Here is a 21319-nt window from a genome sequence, read left to right as displayed (position 1 = left end):
TTCTGGAGGGCTCAGATGGGTGGAAAAGTGCTGGACCTCAATAAGGAAAAATATGCCAGCCTTGGCAAAGTGCAAGTGGCTTTCTTTGAGTGGCCATAGCGCCCCCCAACTTTGCACTGGACACTCCAACATTCTGTGGTGCAGTCATCAAGAAAGATTCACAACCCACCTCCTCTTCTCCCCCGGTCCTCCTGGAACCAATTCACAATCAATGTTATTAACACCAGACTCAGAAATTATGGAGGGTTAGAAACTGCTTGGCCACAACATGCTGGTTATGCGTATACAACTGGAGTCTGACACGCAAAATCTCTTAGAGAAGCAGCTGCTATAAAATTAGCAGTGTTTCTTTATTTGCTCAATCCAAAATAAACAGCTCAGTCCCCGGAGACCCTCTTGCTCCGCATTTGCACGGGGTCTCGGCCCATGGTCAGCACTCTGCTGCAGAGGCAGCGGTAGGAATATTCCCAGACAAATCATTCATATTATTCTGTACCAAGAAGCAAGGCTACCGGAATGCCAGCTCTCCCTTCAAAGCCAACTTTGCTAGCTTTTCATTAAGGTGTCTCAATTGCATTTCCCAGCCAGGCCATCAACAAGAAAAGCAAACGCATGAGCTGGCTGTATGTGTGTGGTGACGAGCCACAAGCCACCACCCTGGATCGGCACAACCCTGCCAATAAGCATTGCCCTTACACCACAAAGCAGACCCAGAGTTTATTTTCTTGTTGGATCTGGTGCCTGGGGTCTTTCAAGCAGAGCTGGAGCTAACTGGGAGCCAGCCCCCAGCTTGGCTCCCCAAAAGCTCTCAAAGCACTAGCAGCAGCTTTCACATAGTCAGAGGGGAAAGCCTGCAGGAATGTGTGATCCCTTCAAGGCAAGCTCAGCTTGCATCCAGACCCCAGCCAAGGGACATTTGTCCAGCTTTTATTCCTGCCTTCAGGGTTGTAAAACCCCAGGAGAGCAGCTTCTGCACAGAGCGAGGCTATGAGGGTTGCAGAGATATTTGCCTTTCGAATGGAAAAGGGAGCTTGAGTTTTTCCCCCAGACCTGGGCTTTACAGATTGGTAAACTAGGAACTCATGTTCCTAGTTCGTGCTCCAGCCTGCAACTCAGGAGAAACCAGATTTTGGGACCCTCCTTCGATCATTCCCTGGCAGGAATACTCCTTCAGGTTGGCTGCTTGCTGCATGCAAAGCCAGCCTGAAAGCTGCTCTGAGCTTCAGCAGTGCACAGCTTTTCCTTTGCAGCAGCCTCTCCAAAGTCCCGTTCCCGTCTGGGCACTTCGCCCTCACCATGTCTACTTTTAGATCCAGTACCTTTGCGTGATCAGGTTTGCAACCAACTGCAACAGGCAGCATTGCTATTGAGAGCACTGAAATAATACTGCTAGCTTGGATGCCTTTGGTATAGGGTTTGGGCAAGAAAGGTTGGGTTCACGAGGAAGGAGTGGCTGCACAAAAAGACTTTCCATGGGAAATATTTTTCGAGCATTCGACAACAAACATTCTGCAACACATAGCAGCTGTAACCCAGTGGCATTCACATCATTACAGCCAGCACCACAGACAGATACCCAGCTGTGCCTGCCCCACTGTACCATCAGCATGATGGTGAATTTGGTGCCAGCTTGTACAGCATTCCTATGGCTGTGCCACCAGTGCAAGATGGGAGCAGCACTGTTTGAAACCTGTCTTATTCAAATCCTCACACCCTTCTCCCAGGTTGTCTTGCAGGCAAGCAGCACCCAATAGTCAAATGCAAGCCATTTCCCTTTGGGAAAGCTCTGCACACCTCACCTCCATGGCATCTATTTTGTCTCTCCACCTCCAGAGGACTAACAGCCTCCTCCACCCCCCTTCTGACCCTTCCCGGCCGTGCTGCATCCTGCACACCTGCACCTTGTTGAAAGCAGCACTGTGATTTACAGCAGAGCGGCTTGAGCAGATCCTGCACTGGGAAAAGATGTGATAACTGTAGGAAAAAGCACCAACAAATTGGTTGTCTGAGCTCTGAGAATCAATCAGGAAATCAGCAAGGAGCCTACCTCCAGCTTCCTGAAGCTGAGGGACACAAAAGGGATGCAACAGGCTTGATCTGGACACTGCCCTATGGCACAGCTCCTGCAAGCTGTGATTTGTACCCATCCAAGCAGGAGAAGGAGCTGAATACCATGCTGGCCAGACATCTGAACCCGTGGAGGAAAGCTGCTGTGTCCAAATGCACTGCAGAGTGCGATGTCACTTTAAACACAGCTTGGAAAGCCCTTGGCTCGCAGCCCTGCTCCTTCTTCTTTCTCCCAGCTCTGCCATGCTGAAGCTGTTGGCATTCCCTGCCCATGACCCTCCAGATCTCCACATCAGGAAAATGATTTCCAGGCTGTCAGCATCCTGATTGCATCAGTACAAAAACCATCAAAACCTTTCCAAATATAGTCAGAGGCACAAGCCCTTTACGAAGCCAATTGAGTAAAATACACATCAGACCACCCTGTTTTCTGTAAAGGCCATTAAGAAGTTAGAATAATTATCAGTCTGTGACTGATTTTTCCAAGTATCCTATCTATCTCTTGCATACAGCATCCAATTCCCTCCTACAATCTCCCCAGCAACTTTCCAAAATAAACAGATAAATAGAGAAAATAAAGCGGCCCCGATGTAAAATTTCAGCCAGATTGGTTGAATTTGGGGGTAAGCCTGTAGAGAATGAGCTTAGGAGTGTTTGTGAGGGAAACTCCAGCTTTGCTTTTTAATGTATGCAGACCGAGTGGCGAGCTGTCCCTTCTCCTGTGATACACAAGCTCAGCAAGGAAAATGCCAGGAAATGAGAAGCAAGGGAGAAATCCTTAATTTCTTTCTGTGCTGCGTTGTTGTTTTTTAACATCTCCCCTCTTCATTGCTTCTGTCTTCAAACCATTTCCCTATCCTCACAACGCCTTTTTGTCTTTTATTTATTGAGCGGCATCCTTTCCCACTATAAAATGACTGTTTAGAGGATAAAAGGCTGTCAACAAGCCCGGAGCTCCCGGGTAGCCTGGGGGAGGAATCATCTGCCCAGACATGAGGGCTACCATAGGACAGGAGGAATTAGCAGGCCTGTTGCTCTCCTCGTGCCTGCCTGTGCCCACTTTCCCTCGGATTGGCAGCTGTGTGTGGGATCCTCTCTTGGGCTCCGCGGCAGGAAGAAGCAGAAGGGATTGGGGATCCCTCCTGTGTCCCCAGCTCCACCCGGATATTAGATCTCTAGATCCCAGGAAAGGCAGCTGAGCCCCAGTGCCACTAGGTCAGGCCCCAGTGCTGCCAGGCTTACCTCATGTCAGGGTTGGCCACCCCTCCACCCCACTTTGCCCACCTTCTCCATCTCCACAGCAGCAAATCTCCTTAGGAAGCCAGGCCTATGAAATCACACTTTCCATGTCTGTTTGTCCATCCCCCCCACCCAATTTCAGCTAAACTTGCCAAAGGGGTACAGATAACAGAGAAAGCCGAGTTCCTCTGAGCTTCCTGGAAATAGCTGGAGAGGTTGCAGTCAGCACCAAGCGCTTAGGCTGCTTATGGTGCCCATATCACAATCATTTGTGTTGGCCACGAGGAATTTGGTGGTCCTCCAGTGATGCCAGTGCCTTGGGCTTTATTACAAGATTCGAATTTCATTGGGATGCTGGAGAACAGAGGCTTTTCTCCCATAAGCTGGCAGAACTGTATGGCACCAAAAACAGAGCAGAAAACCAACATTTGTCCTACATGGAATGCTAGAAAACTGTAACCATGACAGCCCTGAGCAGAGCAGGACACCACCAAAGAAAGGCCAGGGCAACCAGAGAAGGGCTTGTGCCTACATGGCATCATGAGAGCAGGGACGTGAGACAAGCTCATGCCATATACAGCAGTGCCCAGAGAGCAAACCCGTTCAGTCTGGGCAGCCCCAGAACAGCCAATGTTACCATCTCAGGGGAAATATACAAATAAGACCTCAAAAAGCTCAATGAGGGCAGGGTAGAAAGAAGCAGGGAAAATTTCATTGGCTTAGAACTGCTATTTGGTGTTGGCATTCAGGGATGCTAGGATGAAAAGTGAGCGTATCCTCAAATATCTTGAAGACAAACCCTCGTACAAAGGGAGCTTTGAGCAACACATTTCCCATCCTGGGCTTTGGAGCTGTTTGTATCTCCAGAGAAAATGAGCTGGTGCAACAAGAGAGGAGTCAGGCCACGAATCAACTTCCCTGGGGAGACAGAGGGGGGGTTCTGGCTGTACAAATGCTTGGCTGTGCCTTTGTTTGGTTTAAATGCTGTAAGAGGGGCAAAGCTGTGATTAAAGAACCAGCTGGAAGGAAAGGGGGGAGATGGAAACGTTTATCAGACGCACCCAAGTGAACACAAATGCCTTTCTTTGGTGATGTCCATTGCCCCAGCCAAAGCCACGCAGCACAGCTGTTTTTTTTTCCCTGCTGCCATCACCACATCAATGTGTGAGCATCCCAGCTTCCCTCCTCTGAATAAAAGCACACCTCTTCTCTTCATGGTGGCGTGAAAAAAGCATCAGAAAGCCAAAGCGGGAACTGGCAGAGCGCGTGGAGAACCCCAACCTCCCTGTTCCTATCACCCGCCTCACAGCTTTCCAACATCTGGGACCGGAGGAAAGGCTTCAAGCAAAGCATGAGCAAGAGGAGCCCTGAAATCAACCGCTTGCACCCACACGCCTGTGACCTTGTGGTTTTACTACAGCTTTCATTTCCAGACACCGGTTCTCCCTAGCGCTTGCTGCATTTCTACAACATCTTGGCAGTTTGCTTTCGCCCTGGAGACAGAGCAGAGCGCGAGGTTGCTTAGAATGGCTCGGCGGGAGGGAAGTAACAAGGCTACGATTGAAGAATTAAACTAGAGATGACGGAAGAGCCCCAGCCATGCTTCCACCTAGACAAAGCCTACGTGATGCATGCTGCTTCATGCCAGCCCTTCAGAACGCGTGCCGCTCGAGAGGAAAAAGGGAATTTCGGCGTGGCCGCAGGTGTCTCTATCGCTCACCTCGGGAATCGTTTCGAGGCAGAAAACCCCGCGGCTGGAGGAAAGCAGCCCGGCCCGGGGGAGTCCGCAGCGCTGCTGGGCGGGGGCGCGGCTCCCCCCGCGGCAGATGCCCGAAGCCCCCCGGGGGGGGCGGCTCGCCGCAGCCCGCTCTCCTCTCCCGCATTCCCGAGTAAGGGGAGGCGCCCTCAACGTCGCCATCGGCCCCATCGCCTCGCCTCAAGGTACGCGGCCGGATCGCAAAAAGCATCCCTGGGGCGGGGGGCGGCATCCCCCCTCTCCGCTTACCCGGCGGCTCCCGTACGGCTCCGGCTACCTCGTCCCCGCCCGGTTCCGGGACCCCCAAATGCGATAGGGCGGGGACCGGCGACTCGCTGTCCTTACCTGGCGGTGCGGCGGTTGGGGGACGGCGGCGGGTGCGGCCGGGGCCGGTTCAGCAGCGGCGGGGCATCGCGGCGGGGCGCGGGGCGGCTGCCGGAGCCCCGGTGCGCGGCTGCGGCGGCAGCGGGCGGGCGGGCGGGAGGGAGAGGGGAGGGAGGGAGAGATGGAAGGATGGATGGAGAAGCGCACACACGCGCAGCCCCGGGGATGCGCTCAGCCGGCCCGCCCCGCAGGCAGCCTCCCCTCCCTCCACATCCCCCCGCGGAGAAAGCCGCCGTCCCCCCTCCGCGGCTCCAGCCCTCCTCCTCCTTCTGCTGCTGCTGCCGCTATTGCCGCTGGAAATATTTCCCGATTTCCTCCTCGGAGCGAGGGACTTTGAAAGGCAGGGCTGGCTGCGGACCCACCCCCGGCCGTCCTGCCCGCCCTGCCCTTCCCTGCCCTGCCCGGGGCAGCCCCCAGCCCTGTCCTGCTTGCCCCCAGCTCTACCAATTCCCGGTCCCACAGCCCCGGCTGCCCTGCAGCCTGCCGGAGCAAGTACGACCCCATTTGCACCCTGCAGAGTAAGGGAGCAGCTGGCACAGCGCTCCCCCCGCATCCCCCCACTCCCTCTATCATTGGGTTAGGAGCCCTGGGAGGAATGGAAAGATAGGCAGCGGGGTGCAAGGAGTATACTGTTGTGTCTGCCGCAGTCCCCTTTGCTGCTGTGTGGAGGCAGAGAGGCCAGGAGAGTCCCAAGGGGCCCGGGTTTGGGGTTCACTCCCTCCATCACATTCCCAGTGTCATGATGTTTGCATAGGACAGTAGGTGTTATGGGGCTGTGAGGTGGCAATCAAGGGATGCTCCAGTCATTTAGTGCCTTGGGAATTTCTTCTGCATCTGGCCACATCCAGGACAGACACTGAACCCTCAGAGCCTTCTTTCCTGCAGGGGTTCAGTGGAGTTGGGGGGAATCGTAGAATCATAGAATATCCCAAGTTGGAAGGGACCCAAGAAGAGAACCATTAGATCACTGAATCATTAAGGCTGGAAACAACCACTAAGATCATCATCCCGACCATCGAGGGATCATCACGCCCAACTCCTGGCTCCACACAGGAGCCAAAAATCAGGCCATATGTCTGAGAGTGTTGTCCAGACCCTTCTTGAATTCTGCCATGTTCAGTGCCATGCCCACTGCCCTGGGCAGCCTGTTCTGTGCCCACTGCCCTCTGGAGCAGACCCTGTCCCTAATCCACAGCTGCCCCTCCCCTGACAGCTCCATGCCGTTCCCTCAGGCCTGTCGCTGTCACAGAGAGCAGAGCTCCGCACTTCCCTCCGCTCCCTGTGAGGAGCTGCAACCGCCATGAGGCCTCCCCTCAGTTCCTCTGCTCTTGGCTGAGCAACCCCAGGGACCTCTGCACTCCTCATACACCTTGTCCTATCTGGGACCCTTTCCCATCTCTGCATCCCTCCTTTGGATGCTCTCTAATAGTTTTATATCCGTTTTGTGCTGTGACACCCAGACTGCACCCAGCGCCGGAGATGAGGCCACACAGCACAGAGCACAGGGGACGTGCTGGCCGGTGGCAGCACTGGGCCTGGTGCCCCCCAGGTTGGCCCTCCTGGTGCCAGGGCACACTGCTGGCTCCTGTGCAACTTGCTGTCAGCCAGACCCCCCATCCCTTTCAGCAGGGCTGCTGTTCAGCATCTCACCCCCTGCCTATACATACAACCAGGGCTGCTCTTCTCCCCAGGTGCAGAATCGGGCACTTCTGTTAAACTCTATGGCTGGTGATTGCCCAGCTCTCCAATTTGTCTAGATCTCTCTCTGAGGCCTCTCCACCTTTGATGGAGTCAACATCTCCTCCAAAATTAGTATTGTCAACAAACTTGCTTAAAACACCTTCGAGTCCTACACCCATGTCATTTATGAAAACACAAAGGAGAACTGGCCCTAAAATGGAGCCCTGGGGAATCCCACTAGTGACCAAGGCACCGGCCTGATATAACTCCATTTACCGTAACCCTTTGGGCCTGATTCATCAGCCAATTGCTCACCCATCGATTATATTTTTGTCTACTTCTGTGATGGGCATTTTGTCCAGGAGGATACCGTGGGAAGGTGTAAGAAGGTGCTTCCTATCAAAAGCTTTGCTGAAGTCCAAAAAGATACCTTCAGCTGGCTTCCCTTGCTTAACTAGATAGTTGTCCATGGGAGATCCTGCGGGAAGCCAGCAGCTCCAGAGAACTCAGCCAACGTAGACGTGCTGCACCTCAGGCTGACCCAAGAGTGGGCAGTTCACCTCCTGCGACGCCTGAATGACTCCTCCACCCTCTGCTGGCACCAGCAAGGACTAGATGAACCCATTGTCCTGCCCTCCAGAAAAAACTCCATCACTTTAACTACTTAAAGTAGGACCAAAGCTAATGACCCACAATCTGGTAGCTGCAAGTACCCAGTGACCTTGAGCAGCCCTCTGTACTTAGGCCCTCAGGTGCAGTGTGAACCCCACAGAGCCAGAGCCACACTCCCAGCTCTTGCACCTTCCTACACTTTCTCCTCTTACCTGGTCAGCCATGTGTGCAATTTATGTTGCCACTGACACAATAGCAAGCCAGAATCCTTCCTTCCTTCCTTCCTTTCTTCCTTCCTACCTTCCTTCCTCTCTTCCTACCTTCCTTCCTCCCTCCCTCCCTCCTTCCTATTTATTTATTTATTTATTTATTTTCTGACGGGGAGGATAAGATTCCTGCATCACCATTTTCCCCAGTGAGGATAGGAAACCACATTTCTCTGGTTGGGATCTGGTGTAAGACATGGATAACATCACAAAACCCATTTGAAAAATTCGCTGTGATGAACAACAATGAGTTGTTACAAGTGTTGCCACAGTTATTTGTATGTAGTTCTGGTTTCACTTTAAGAACTTATTACTTACACACTGGATGAAAAGCATTTCCAAATACTTTGGTTTAGGGAAGACCCTTTTGTGTCCAGTAGTTGGATCTGGTTTGGCAGCAGTTGCTGGGTGTAAGGCGCTGTGCGAGCTGGCACAAGCTGTATGATCTGAGGCAAGTGGCTCCCTTGCAGCAAACACAATCCCTGCATGCTGAAATCTAATCGGTGCAACAGTAAGCAGTAGAACTCAGATTTTAATTAGCTGTCAGCTGTGAAATTCTCCCTAATGCTCCTCGTTTCTCTCAGTTATGTTGCTGACCTACTTCCCAGCTTTATCACTGGATATGGTACACAACTCCTCTGGAGCAGGGAGATATTAACTTGGTGCACCCTGCTAACTGCTGGGCTGCTTGCTCAAGAACCAGGCATGTCCCCAGCCTGCCTTTCCCTGCCTTTCAGCTGACTCCTTCCTCACCCCCAGGCTTCTCCAGCTGGAAGATCTTTTGTGATATCGGAGGAATGGGGGAATGAAGAAAACCAAAGTCTGCCAGTTGATGCTCATTAACCCATAGAAATGTGCCCTTCACAACACCCAGCCTGAACTGCATGGAGACAGGAAAAGCGAAATCAAGAATTATCTCACCCATATCAGTGAGTTTCCTTCATCTATGTGAAAAGTGCCTGGCTGGGAGGGCCATGAGGCTGATAGGCTGGGAGAAGATGTCTTTCATTCTCCATTCCCTCACACACCTCTTTCCAGGCACATCCAGACCTTTGCTTTCCAAAATTGCCATTTAAAATGTGGAGCTGGGTTGGGAAAGAAAAAGCATAACCCAAGGGGTAGCTATCTTTCTTCCCTGCCTCTCTTTGCAGCCATGCAAGTGAACATCTACCACTGCAAACATACTTACAACCACTAATTAGTGGTCTCAAAATCATGGAGATTCTCGTGCTGATGCTAAGGAATGGTTCATTCATTCATTCACTCATTCACACACACCCACAGCTCCTTCCGACAGCAGCCTGCACCTCCCTGCAATTGCTGGAGGAGGTTTTTGGATATTGGCTATATATGCAGAGCAGAAAGATGATTCCTCCCTGCAAATAAAGGAGTTAGTGGACTGTGGAGTCTGCAGGACAGATTGGTGCAGGCCAAATCTCCACTCAGTACTTTGTGAAGACACCTGAGTTCCTGCATGCTTTGGAGGAGGAAGACACAAACATCTAGATATTTCTTGCATTTAAAAATCTTGCCCCAAATGCCCTATAAAAGACATATTTCTGAGCAGTTGCCCTACCACTCTTGTCCAGCCATGTCTGGAACATCTCAATGGGATGTTTTAGTCTCGGCTCTCTTTTGTGGGTACAAATAATGTTGGAGTATAACCAGTGAGCCCTCAGCTAATGCTTAGTCATTTCTGTCCACGTGTTCCTTGAGTCCCTCAGGAGGTGCCAGGGAGATCCTGTGGGAGCAGATGGGATGTCACCTCTGGCTTGCCATCCATCTGTCGTTGCTCCTCCCTGCAGCAAGCTTGTGCGTGTGCCCACTGAACCTTCCCTTGGCTCTCCTCTGTCTGTTCTTGGCAGAGACCTGGAGATCCCTATGAATTGTGTTTCCAGAAAAGATATTTCCCAGGCATAGTTTCCAGAAATTATGAACATTCGCTTTCAGTCTCACCTTCACACCTGCCTTTGCTGGTTGGAGGATAAATCAGGCATTTAGAGACACGATGGATGGAATGGGGCATGGCAAAGAGCAGGAAGGGCAGTCCTCTGCACTGTACCTTGTACACTTTTGTTTGAGCCCTCCAGGCAGTGCCTGCCTAGCTATTTCCCAGCATATGGCACAGTCTGAGTCCTGATCGTCCTGGGGAGGTCTGAACACATGGCAGGGGTTCATTGGCCTGACTGAGCCCTTGGATGTGGAAACCTGCCATGTGGCTGAGCAGAAAGCAGAACTTGTAGGGCACAGATTTGGGGGCTGCACATATTTCGCAAACATCTAGCGTGCAAAACCACATTCACACTTTGAACACAGCCTCAGAATCTCACTTTTTTGGGGGTAGAAGCTCTAAAGCCTTCTGGCAGCTGTCATTTGTCTCAACAGCACCAGCATCTCACTCTCATCCCTGTTCCACAGGCCAAAACCGCCTCCTAGCCTGAGTCACTGTAAAATGAAGGACCAGATGTCCCCTTCTTGACTGCCTGTCCCTTAGCATCTTTTCCCACCACACAAAAAAAGAAAAAAAAAAAAAAAAAAAAAAAGGAAAAAAAAGCAGCTTTGTTGTGCTGTTGCAAAACTGCAGAATACAGGAACTAGAAATGCAGATGCAAGGCAAGGTCAATCAAAGAGTGTTTCTCAGTGAAAGCAACAGCCCAGGGACTCTGCCTCCAGAGGAGTCTACATCAAGGGGCTGCAGAATTGCAGTGTGCCAGCTGGGACTTCAAGAAACAACAAAAGTGCAAGCACCAAGATAATGTGGCAAGACCTGGAAAGCCACGGATTGCCACTTGAAGACTGTATGATGCTTCCTCAGCAGCTCCAGTGTCATATGAGGCCATATCCATCATTTGATCTTCCTGCGATGGCTATCAGTAGGAGTGCCAGGGCAAATTAGATGTAGTGCATAGCTCTGGCTGTGGCCCCTGGTTGTGAAGGTAATTTGGCCTCCTCAGCACCATCTGTTTGCCAGCCCTAAGCTAGGCTGTGTACTCCAGGGAAAAGAGACCTTTTCATTAGAAGTGAAGAGTGACTGACCTCAACTGCATTGAGGCACCTTCTCTATATTTTATTTATATATTCCAAGCCAAGAAAGCTGCTGGAACACCTCGCAAAACTCAAGCCTATTAGAAAAGAGGAGGAGAAATGACTTCTCTCAAAGGAGAAGCTGAATGAATGGGCTCTAACTCATGCTGCACTAGCAGGGGGGTCCTGAGATGCAAGTCCAGGGAATAGGGACCTCTACTGGAATGTGATCTTGCTGTTTTGGAGGAACGTTCTCTCTTTTGCAACCCTGAAGATGCATGGACCAGAAATTCTCTGTGCTATGCATCTTGTTCTAAATGTAGTAATTGAAGCCCTGCACATAGAGAGCTTGCAAACAAAGAAGAAAACAGATTTAACTTCCTGATAACCTAGTGACTTTTTTTTTCTTCTGGGGGATTTTGGAGAAATGAAACTACACTATTTGTGAGGCTATATTCTCTGTTTCAAATTCCTTGTGAAGCCACGTGCCAACCTGCTCTCCAGCTGGAATTTCAAACAGAGCCTCTTCAGAACTGCTTGGAGTTGAAGAGCTTTCCAGATTGTGCAGTGCTTTAAAACACTGGGAGATGATACTTTGCCAACCATATCAAGGTTAGAAGACCCCAGGTCCGTTGTGAAAATCTGCTCCTATGGGAAGCTGTGCTTCTGGCAAAGCAGTTTGGGTTGTGAGGCTGCATTCCTGGGTTTGCAAATGCAGGAGAGACGTGGGTGGGTTTGTGAAGGAACGCATGCGTGCAGATGTTTCTTAATGCAGATTGTGCAAGACCCAGCTTCTTCTCTCTGCATTTCTGCTTATTCAGACAAACTCCTTCTCTCCCACGGGTGCTCCCATCTCTTCAACAGGTGAGACAATTTCCTGCACATAGCTGTCAATCTGAGAACACAGGTTGCTGCGATGTTGTTATTTATGTGCAGCACTGGGGGACAGAATAGAACAGAGACTTGGGGATTCACACACGCCTTGGCGCTGAACCAAAACCACTGCTTCACCTCCTGCCTCACCTGAGCTTTTCTTCTTCATTTGTCTCCCTTCCACGTGGTTCACACACACACTAAGAAAGCTTCTGGGTCCTGCAACTTCAAGATATCAGTGTGTTATTTCTGGTATTTGTGCCAGAGCTGTTAACAGTATCTGGCATTTGTGCACTGCAGAGTTAATAGCTGTATTTACATGGTCAGTGACATCAGGAAGGTGGGAATAAATAGGAGAAGTGAGAGGCCTAGAAGATGTGAAGAGGAAACACTGAAGGAATGTGGACTGTCAAGTCTACGGAAGACATAACCTCATAAATCTGAAGGAATAGATGTTTCCCACTCCACTGTTGATAAAATAAGAAGTCAGGAGGTTAATCATCAGCTGGGGAAACTGAAGTTTGATGCGCGGAAAAACTTTCCAGCCATGAGAGCAATGGTGTGGGTAGCTGGATTGTCTGCAGAGAGTGAGGAGTCTGCGTCATGGAAAGCTTTCAAGATCGAATGTGCAAACCTCTAGCGTGCTCAGATCAGGTGTCAGCAGCCCAGCTCTCAGCATCGTTTCATAAAGAAGGTGACAAGCAGATGAACAATCAGGAGACATGCATCATTTACCTCTCTTAGCAACCTCTTCTGATCATTTTTGTGCTTGAAGCTTTCCCAGATGCTTTCAGAAGCAGGTGACACGGAAAGACTTGTTTTGTGAATATCTGTCCTGCCTCAAATCCTTATCAAGTCCTCCACTCTCTCTCCTGCCCTCCTGACAGCTATATGTAAGGTGGGCAGACAAATTCCCTGCCCAAGCTGCAGCATGAGGAATGGCTGGCTGTTCCCCAGAGCAACGTAATACACCATACAGGAGACTAACTTAAGGCATGTCACAATGAAATGGTTTGAGAAGCTACCAGACCCCACTGGGAATAAACAGAGGAACAATGTCTATGCAGCTGAGTATCCCTGACCAGTAGTTACACTAAATAGACAGCAGCATGAAAAATGGCAGAAAAGAAACATCAAGTGTAACAAAAGCAGACCACCAGCTTAGCTGTTGACTGAAGTAGAAATTACCAAGGCAACCATATCATGAATAACAAACAAGTGTAGACAGTCAGCAACCCAGGGCCGGTGAGGAAAGAATTAATATGTATGAATGGAGGGCTTGTCTGGGAGGAGCTGAACTTGGTAAAGAAGCAGAACCTGGGGAGATTCAAAGGGGCAAAAACAATACCATAAAATAAAGCACTAGGAATGAGCTGTATCAGCCAGGTCTGAGGTCTGCCGGGCCTTTCCCTGGCTCATTGCAGGGTCCAACACATTGTGGCGAGGGCTCTAGGAGGACAGAACTGGCTCGAGTGGAGTGTTTGCACAAATCACAGTCAAAAACGTCACATGAAATCCCCTCCGAAGACAAGCAAGACAGCTACAAGTCAGGATGTAGGCGGGGAGTTAGCATGGTGAAACATTAGCTTTATTAAGGTTAAAGGCTTCAAACTTGTCTTGTTAGTTTCTGTAGGCTGCATACATCAAGGCACATTTCAAGATAATCAAACTGTCTGTTTCAAAGAGAAGAATGTTAAAATTGGATACGTTTTTATCAACAGGGACAGAAAATGTCTAGGAAACATGAGTAGTGGCACATCTTGAAATGCTTACAAACTTGCCCTGTTTTGTAGCATTCCTCTAGGTTTGCGCATCAAAGCGTGCTTTAAAAATAGTCTGCCAGGCTATTTTTAAGGTACCAACACTTAAATTGGATACCTTTACATTGCTAAAGGCCAAAGATTTTCTAGTGTACCATCACAGAGGTGCATCTTTAGGCATATTGAACACATACCAGGCATACTTGGAGGAGGCTTACCCTGGCCTCTAAGAATGAAAGGACTGTGACCACATTATGGATCTTCAGGTGTGTTTCTGGGGATTTAAAATGGAGATTTTCAAGCAGCTACAAAAAGAATGATCAACTGTTATGAAGTACTCATGATTTGTCCTGAATCTTACCCAGTGATTGGTTGCTAAACAAACAATTGCTCACTCAGCAGATTTTCACTGATAGCTAGTACAAAGTTTTTCCTTTTTGATAAGGAGACATGACAGGTCTGTATACACTTCACTCCTCCATATCATAACAGACAGCTTCATTCATGCTCACAGCAGCAAACCTTCAAGATTAACTCTTTCATTTAGGTTAGGATGCAGACCTGTCATGCGTCAGGGGAGCGATGAGGTTATCAGCACAGCTCTGAAGTGCTCCAGTATTGGTTGCTGTTGTTCTTAAGAATTCACTTCAAACCATATCATCTCAAGAGAAAAGGTAAATGTCTCAGCTGTGGAGAGAGATGCTTCCTAAAGCATGTATTTTCCACAATCAGTGGCAAAAAGTTTTTAAAAATGAGAGAATGCATTTGCTTCCCAAGCTTTCTGTGGACTGGGTCCAGTGCACAATGTGGCAGCAGCACAAGCACAGGGTCTGCTGTGGTGCTGGGATTATTTTATTTTTTTATGTTAATCTTTGAGTAATATATCCAAAGTGCAAGGAGGGCACCTTTCACAGGTGTACAACTGTATTTGTACAGGATTTTGCCCACAAATTAACACTACCAATAAGATTTGGGAGACCTGCTAGAATGTTTCCACAAATATTTGGTTAGGCTGCAATTTTGAAAGACATGCAGGGGAGGTGAATGCTAAGAAATTAAACCTATATTAGGTGCTCAGTCAGGATGGGGATTCCACCTTGTGCCAGAGCACTGGTATAACATGTGGCTAGCATTTGAAAGCTGTCCTAGCAGTCAGCAAAGCAGTAAACACCACCATTCTGGATGGTCAACAGAAATGAAGACCTACTTATCCAGCTCAAGTTGGGGCAATCCAGAGCATCTGTCTTGCTTCTGAATCGGCCACTTACCCTGAACAGAAAATACTTTCAGAGCTGTTCCTTGAATAGCTAAGCTCCAAAAGAGCAGCCTAAATCCAGGAGGTCATCTTAGAACAATATTTGGCGGGCCAAAGTGACTTAGCATGCTGTAAGGGACCATATGGAATAAGTTATGCTGCAGTAAAACAAACACTTGTCTCTCACATCCAGTGTTATTGTTAGCAACTTATTTGACCGAGCGTATTTCTCAGCAGCGACAATGACTCACTGAATAACAGGATAATACCACGAATTGCTAGCATGTTGTGGTCTGTGGCCACAGGAAGGGTTTTACTTTTACAGTATACATGTTGGCAGTTTCAGCACACTAACAGCAAATCCAAAAGTTTATTGCTGCATCTAGAGCAGAGGCACAAGATCTCTGCTTGGAGCCTTTCTGTAAGCCAAAAAGAAAGCATGGGAGTATTTTTAATGTTATGCTTGCCAAACTGCAGCAAAAGCAAAGAGCTGAGAATTGGTTACCAGAAGAGGAGACGTCACCTTTGCTTTTCTTCATTCTTCACTGTGTGGATATGGTGATCACTGGAGCTGGGAACCAGCATGAGAGCAGGCTGTCCCAAAGAGATGGACTCTGTGGTCCCCATATAAATATTCAACCTTGCTGCAGGTTGCTAATTTTGAACGTGGACATCAAAGCACGCTGGTTTGGAAGGATGAAGAGGTTGCAGGACAAGAGATAAGACTGGTCCATCAAACCCCACTCCAATCATTTTGTAGAAGAATTTGTATCCAGTGCACCTCAAAGCAGAGAAGAAAGCAAAAGGGAAGCATCTGTTGTGCAGAAGTTTCCAAGACAGACTCAAGGAAGTTTTGGTGGGAGGATAGAAAGGCAGCAGCTTTGCAGGACGCTTTCCTGCACTTAATGTATTTTGTTATTTACCCATTTTCACATTTTCATTTAGCTCACTGCTTTTACTTATGTAAGAGGAAAAAGAAAAACAAGCCAAGTTAATGTTCCAGTGAGAGGAAGGACAATTCTCTGAAAGGACAGGAAATGATGTGTGCTGGTGTCATGCAGGAGTAGTCTGCAACCTCCAGGGCATGCTGTGGTCTGCAGGACAACCTGGGAAACATCCCAGAGACAAAACCTCTGCTGAAACATCCTGGACAGGATGAAGGAAGGGCTTGAAAGCACTGGGAGACTGAGGAGAGGAAAAGGGCTTTACACCTCATTCCATATAGCATATTCCCATGGGAATTAAAACAGTCCCAACATGTATCTCCCAGTCCAGTGGGGAAAATTCTGTATTCAAACAGAACCCCTTGGCAGAAGAAGCTCTAGAATGTTTGTCTTCTTTGGATATTCACAGAAAAGTCATTAAGAATAATTAAGCAGAGTTGAACCCAACCCAGTTTGGGGCATGTATCTTTCTGCTTTACTGGAATTTTGGCATTTGCTGGAATCCCGGTTCTGTGAGTGCTTTCCCTTCCACCTCTGCCCACATTTTTGTACAAATAAACTGATGTGGAGTTCTCCAGAATCTGGAAAAGGCCCAGATGGAGAGACCAGAAACTGAAACCTGTATTTTATGTTAGCAGTGTCAGAGTTCTGCATTCCAGGGATTTGGGAAAGATCCTAAGAGCAAACATCCCAAACTCAGAAGGAAGTTTAGCACTAAATGCAAAAGAAATCCAAATATATTGAAGTATGGAAACTAAAACAACTTCAGCTTTGCCCTGCAGTGACCCCATGCAGTAAGAATACAATTACGATTAGATCACAGGAACAGTTGGAGCCCTAGATAAGAATAAACCAAGTTTTGAAGGCCTCCAGACATACTGCGTTGATTTGCCATATTTTCTCCCAGTGTAGTGCCAGAATAATACAGAGTTCCTTAAAGAATCGATTAAAAACTGAGTGTCAACTCAGAAATTGCCTGATTTACTTGTAAATTGGTGGAAAACAACACCACTACTTAAGGCTGTCATTTTGCTGCCTCCCTCCATAGCAGCACATGGAAGACTGGGGGGGATGATAACAAAATCTCCCTCTGTTTGTAGGATTAAATGTTTGGTGACAACAATGTCCTCTTCAGCACATATGGCTTGGACCACCTCCAAGCAAACCCCTTCCACCACCTGGGTGTCTGAGCATGTTTCCTTTGTACTTTTCTGTGCTCTTCTTCCTCATGCATAACTGAGAGGTCTCCCATTCCTTTCTGGAAAAATACCTCTGTGCATCTTAGGGGAACGACTGCACTCTGACCTTGAATGTCTTCACATCAAAACTGAACTTTTTAGGTAATGCAACTCTGCATTCATGCCATTTTTTTCCCTCTACACTTGTAAAGAGGCTTCCTCTGTGCACTGGATACCTTGCCTACAAATCTTTGTCCCTGGGTTTCCCTTGTATGAGCACAATTCAGCAGCACCATGGCTCAGTACGCTAACAAAATCCCAAGTCCTGAAAACCGAGTACCACAAAGAACTGACTTGAGTCTGCATTAAAGGCAACTTGTGTCATGGGACAGAAGTTTGGAAGTATTTTGTGTCTGTAAAGTGACTAAAAAGGACAACTGGATTTAGACCAGCGGAACGTTATTTACTCATCTCACCAAAATGTGCAGTTAGTTATTATACATCAAAGTTTTATAAAGAACAAAAAGCTTGTGAAGCTGGATAGCACACAGTTTAGCACCATGACACAAAAATGGCAGCAGTTTCTCCAAAGCAAAGGCATATAAGTGTATTTTTAAGTCCCATTTGAAATGCTACGCTTATTTGAAAGATTGGTGGCCAAGTGCATGAAAGATGTTGAGTGGCTTTGTGCAGACAGCTGCACCAGGTGGCAATTGCAGGACATACTGTAGTGCCTTCATGTGGTGTTCACAGCCTGCAAAGCCAGACTTTTCCCCAAATACCATTCATTTTGGAAAACTGCCCGTGCTGTGTTTGAGTCCCCTAGTGAAACCTTCCCCAGGTCAATCGCTGTCCCACATCCTGAATATGCAGAGAAGAGAAAAAGAGAGCATGTTCTGGGCACAAGAAAACCAAAGAAGACAGCGGCACTTTTTCACAAGATTGTTGAAGCCTTACATTCCTCAGACATCAGCTTTTTGGTAAAATCAGAGGCAGGGCCATCCTGTAAAGGGCCGTCATAAAACACCTTCTGACTTTCTGTGGTATGTCTTGAATGGGGAATGGTCACTCCTTCCATCTCCTTACAAGCTGGATGTGACACATCCTACAAACTGTTTTCCCTAGAAGAAAGGCAATAAAAAGTACTTGGCTGGATAAGCAAATCAGTCTGTTAGTGTGTCCCCAGAATCTGCTCCAATCTTCTGACTCATTAAGACTCCATCATTCAGGAATCACCATAAAATATTGAAGTCATTGAAGGGAGGAGGATGTACACTTGGACTGATACAAGCCAGAGCCAGTTTGCAAAATCCTTGCTGAATGACATCATGGCATAGCCCTCCTCCATGTGATTTATTTTGAGGACTGTCTCTTCTTGGGCATACTAAACAGCACAAATGTCCCTTCCCACAAGAAACTCTGCATTCAGGACCAGGCCAACACAATCTCACTTGCTCCAGGTGCCACCAGAGTTGAGACAGCTTTCTCTTCCACAGCACCAGCAAGGACAGCCTCCAAGTGTGGCTTTGCCTTTGATGCCTCACTCAGTGAGTTTTGTGCCCAAGCTCAGCTCAGCGTCCAGTGGGCTGCTGGTGAGGAAGAGGAGCAGTGAGTGTGAGCACCTCGCAGTGGGTGTTCAGGGACCACTTGTTGTGACTTGTTGCTGGTAAAAGGCTCCCTAGCAATATGACTACAAAGGTGATTTGACTATTTATTTTCATGCCCAGGGTCTCAGAGTGAGATCCTGCCAGCTTTGCAAAAGAGACCAAACAAACACCAGCAATACCCAGGACTAATTGACAGTAAATATTTATAACAGCTAGTATGCTGATAATAATAATAAACTTTAGGGATGAAACAATCTGTATGGTATTGCTGCTGATGGAGGAGGACACAAAGGAGAGGTCATTTGCAAGGTCTCAGTGCAGCTCTACCCAATGGCAGTGGAAGCAATCCCAGTAAGCGAGGAGTGTAGGAGTGTCCTTTCATTGTAATAGCAGCATAAAGGGTTGTTTACTAGCGGCTTGATAGTAATTAAAAAGCTATTGGCCCCGTTTAGTTTAGGATTAATTTCCGTGCTTGCGTTTCTATAGAGAGGCGATAAGTGCTTGAAAGGTACTTGTCATAAAAAATAGAAGTTTGTCTGGCACAGACAAATCTCAGCTGCAGCCTAATTGTGAACATTTCCAGCACATGGGAAGAAACCAGGCAAAGGGAAGATAAGCAGCTCAGTGAGTGTGAAAGCCAGGCTTGTGGGAATGTCCATAGAAATGCTTGCTAAATAAGGGGAAACCAGGGCTGCACTCACAGACCCTCTCGGCAGCAGACTTTACTACGGAGTTTCAAGTGAACGCTCCCATTATATTCTCCTTATGTAACAACAAGGGAAAGCATTTTCATTCATGAATGGAAATGCTTATGACATTTGTGGTCTAGTAATTTCCCTTTATGATCATCTGTCATTGTATCTCTGGAAATCTGACAATTTCAGTCATATTCCTGATATTATGTTCAGCTCTTTCTGTATAATTTCACTTCACCTGCTCTGCTGTTTTTTCCAGTCTATCAACCATCTGAAAAATGAGAAAGCTTTACCTGGCACTTTACAGTGTGAGCATGAATACCACGTTTTAACACCTGAAAGCACATGAACCGATGTACAGATGCGATTCTCTAGCGTTTAAAGAAAAATCTCATGTTAAACTGTACGGCCCCAAACCAGCAAGATTTCAAGCCAAGGCTACAAGAGGATGATTGTGCGGTGTGTTTTTTTTTTTTTTTGGTGTGTGTGCGTTCTGTTTAACAAAACACTGAAGTGGAGAAAGCCTTTCTGCCAAGGGTATGCTTTGCTTTTTTTTTTGCCAGTGCCCAGCTCAAAGAGCTAACATGTTTCCCCGTGAGTTTGAAGGAGAGCAATTACTTCTGTGCTTTGGAAATAGTCACAATAGTGCACAGCTGTTTTCACTGGGGTCGACTTCCACCACGCTGTAATGACAGTTCAAGCCATACCAAAAATCCTCGCACAGGATGTAATCAACCTCAAATCTGGAGAGAAACATTGAGAAACTGCCTCTGAGTGCCAAGAAAAACAGCAGCCGTTTACAACATGCTTTTCCTAATGTCCACTCAGCTCAACCCACACGTCAAACTGGACGTCTCAAAGCGAAAGTAGGGCAGACCAGAGGAGAAAAGCCCCTTGACTATTGTGAAGAATTTTCTAAGCAGTAACACTGCAGGGCTCAGGCACTGGGAGCCACCTCTGATCCCTCCTACCCCTTCACTGAAGCTCTAGCATGGGGTGTCCTGAAAGACCACATCAGGAGTGTTAAAATGCTTGTTTTCCAAGAATTTTTTTTCTTGCCTCTTTCAGACACTTGGAAAGTTTCTGTCCCTCCAACAGGAAAGCTGCTACACGTCGCGTTCCGCGCTCGGAGCTTAACTGTCTATGCTGCTACAGGAGCCAGCCCACAGCACCAGATTTACGGGTTTTCTCAGGATGCCGCGTTAACCAAAACCCTAATTATTCCCGAGAAATGCTCGAATCCATTTTCACTTACCCCAGCTGAGTCTCAGCAGTTGTGGATACAGCAGAATGGAAAAAAGCCCTCATATGATAGTGTCTCTAAATTTACCAGAAAGAAAGGAGCGGGGGTACTTGTCCTTTAAGTGTCTCTAAAGATGGTTTGCATAGCTGGATCTCAGCTTATCTATGCTTTTCTGCTTTTGCTTCCATACATGGATCTGTTCCCAACAGTAACTTCGAGCTGTCGAAAAGAAGCTATCTGGCAGCTTTCAGTTTCACCTGGCACATCAATGAGCAGAAATAAATAAATAACAATCTTTTCTGCTAGATCCCCTATTTGATTTGTACCCCTCTTTGTTTATTCCTTCTTTCTTCCTCCCTCCCTCCCTTCCTTTACCTCCCTTCCTCCCTTCCTTCCTTCCTCTCTTTTCTCTCCCCTTTTCCTTTTTTCTCTCTTTTTTTTCTCCCCAGATTAAATTTTTTTTTGCTATTATTTCCAAAGTGATCCTTAAGTGGGGGCAAGTAGAAACGACCAAAACAGATTTTTCTTCCCCCTTTCCTGCAAGCTCATGCACTTTATTCTCAGAAATATCTTTTTGTTGCTGTTGTTTTTTTGCTTTGCTTGTAGGTCAGGGTTTTGAATGTTTATTACTTGGAAGCATTTCAATGCAATATACATCATGTCTGCAGCAAGGGAAGGTTAAGAGTCAAATTTTTTGGAGAGAGGGATTATAGAAGAGCCACGTGACTGCTCCCAG

The 21319-nt window shown here is 47.7% G+C and overlaps 1 protein-coding gene across 2 annotated transcripts in view; it reads right to left on the bottom strand.

Annotated features, from left to right (window-relative positions):
- Window positions 1-20648, bottom strand: part of SLC8A1 (solute carrier family 8 member A1) — a gene marked incomplete at its 3' end in the record, with an annotated part of 92672 nt that extends 72024 nt beyond the window's left edge. For both annotated transcript variants that reach the window (XM_079532444.1, XM_079532445.1), the window contains exon 1: window positions 20596-20648. The remainder of the gene's footprint in view (window positions 1-20595) is intronic.
- Window positions 20649-21319: the final 671 nt, after the last annotated feature.

This window comes from Tetrao urogallus (genome assembly GCF_951394365.1).
Source record: "Tetrao urogallus genome assembly, chromosome: 2".
In the NCBI taxonomy this organism is placed as follows: Eukaryota; Metazoa; Chordata; class Aves; order Galliformes; family Phasianidae; genus Tetrao; species Tetrao urogallus.
Note: the sequence above shows the minus strand (reverse complement) of the source record. Positions and strands in the feature narration are given on the sequence as shown.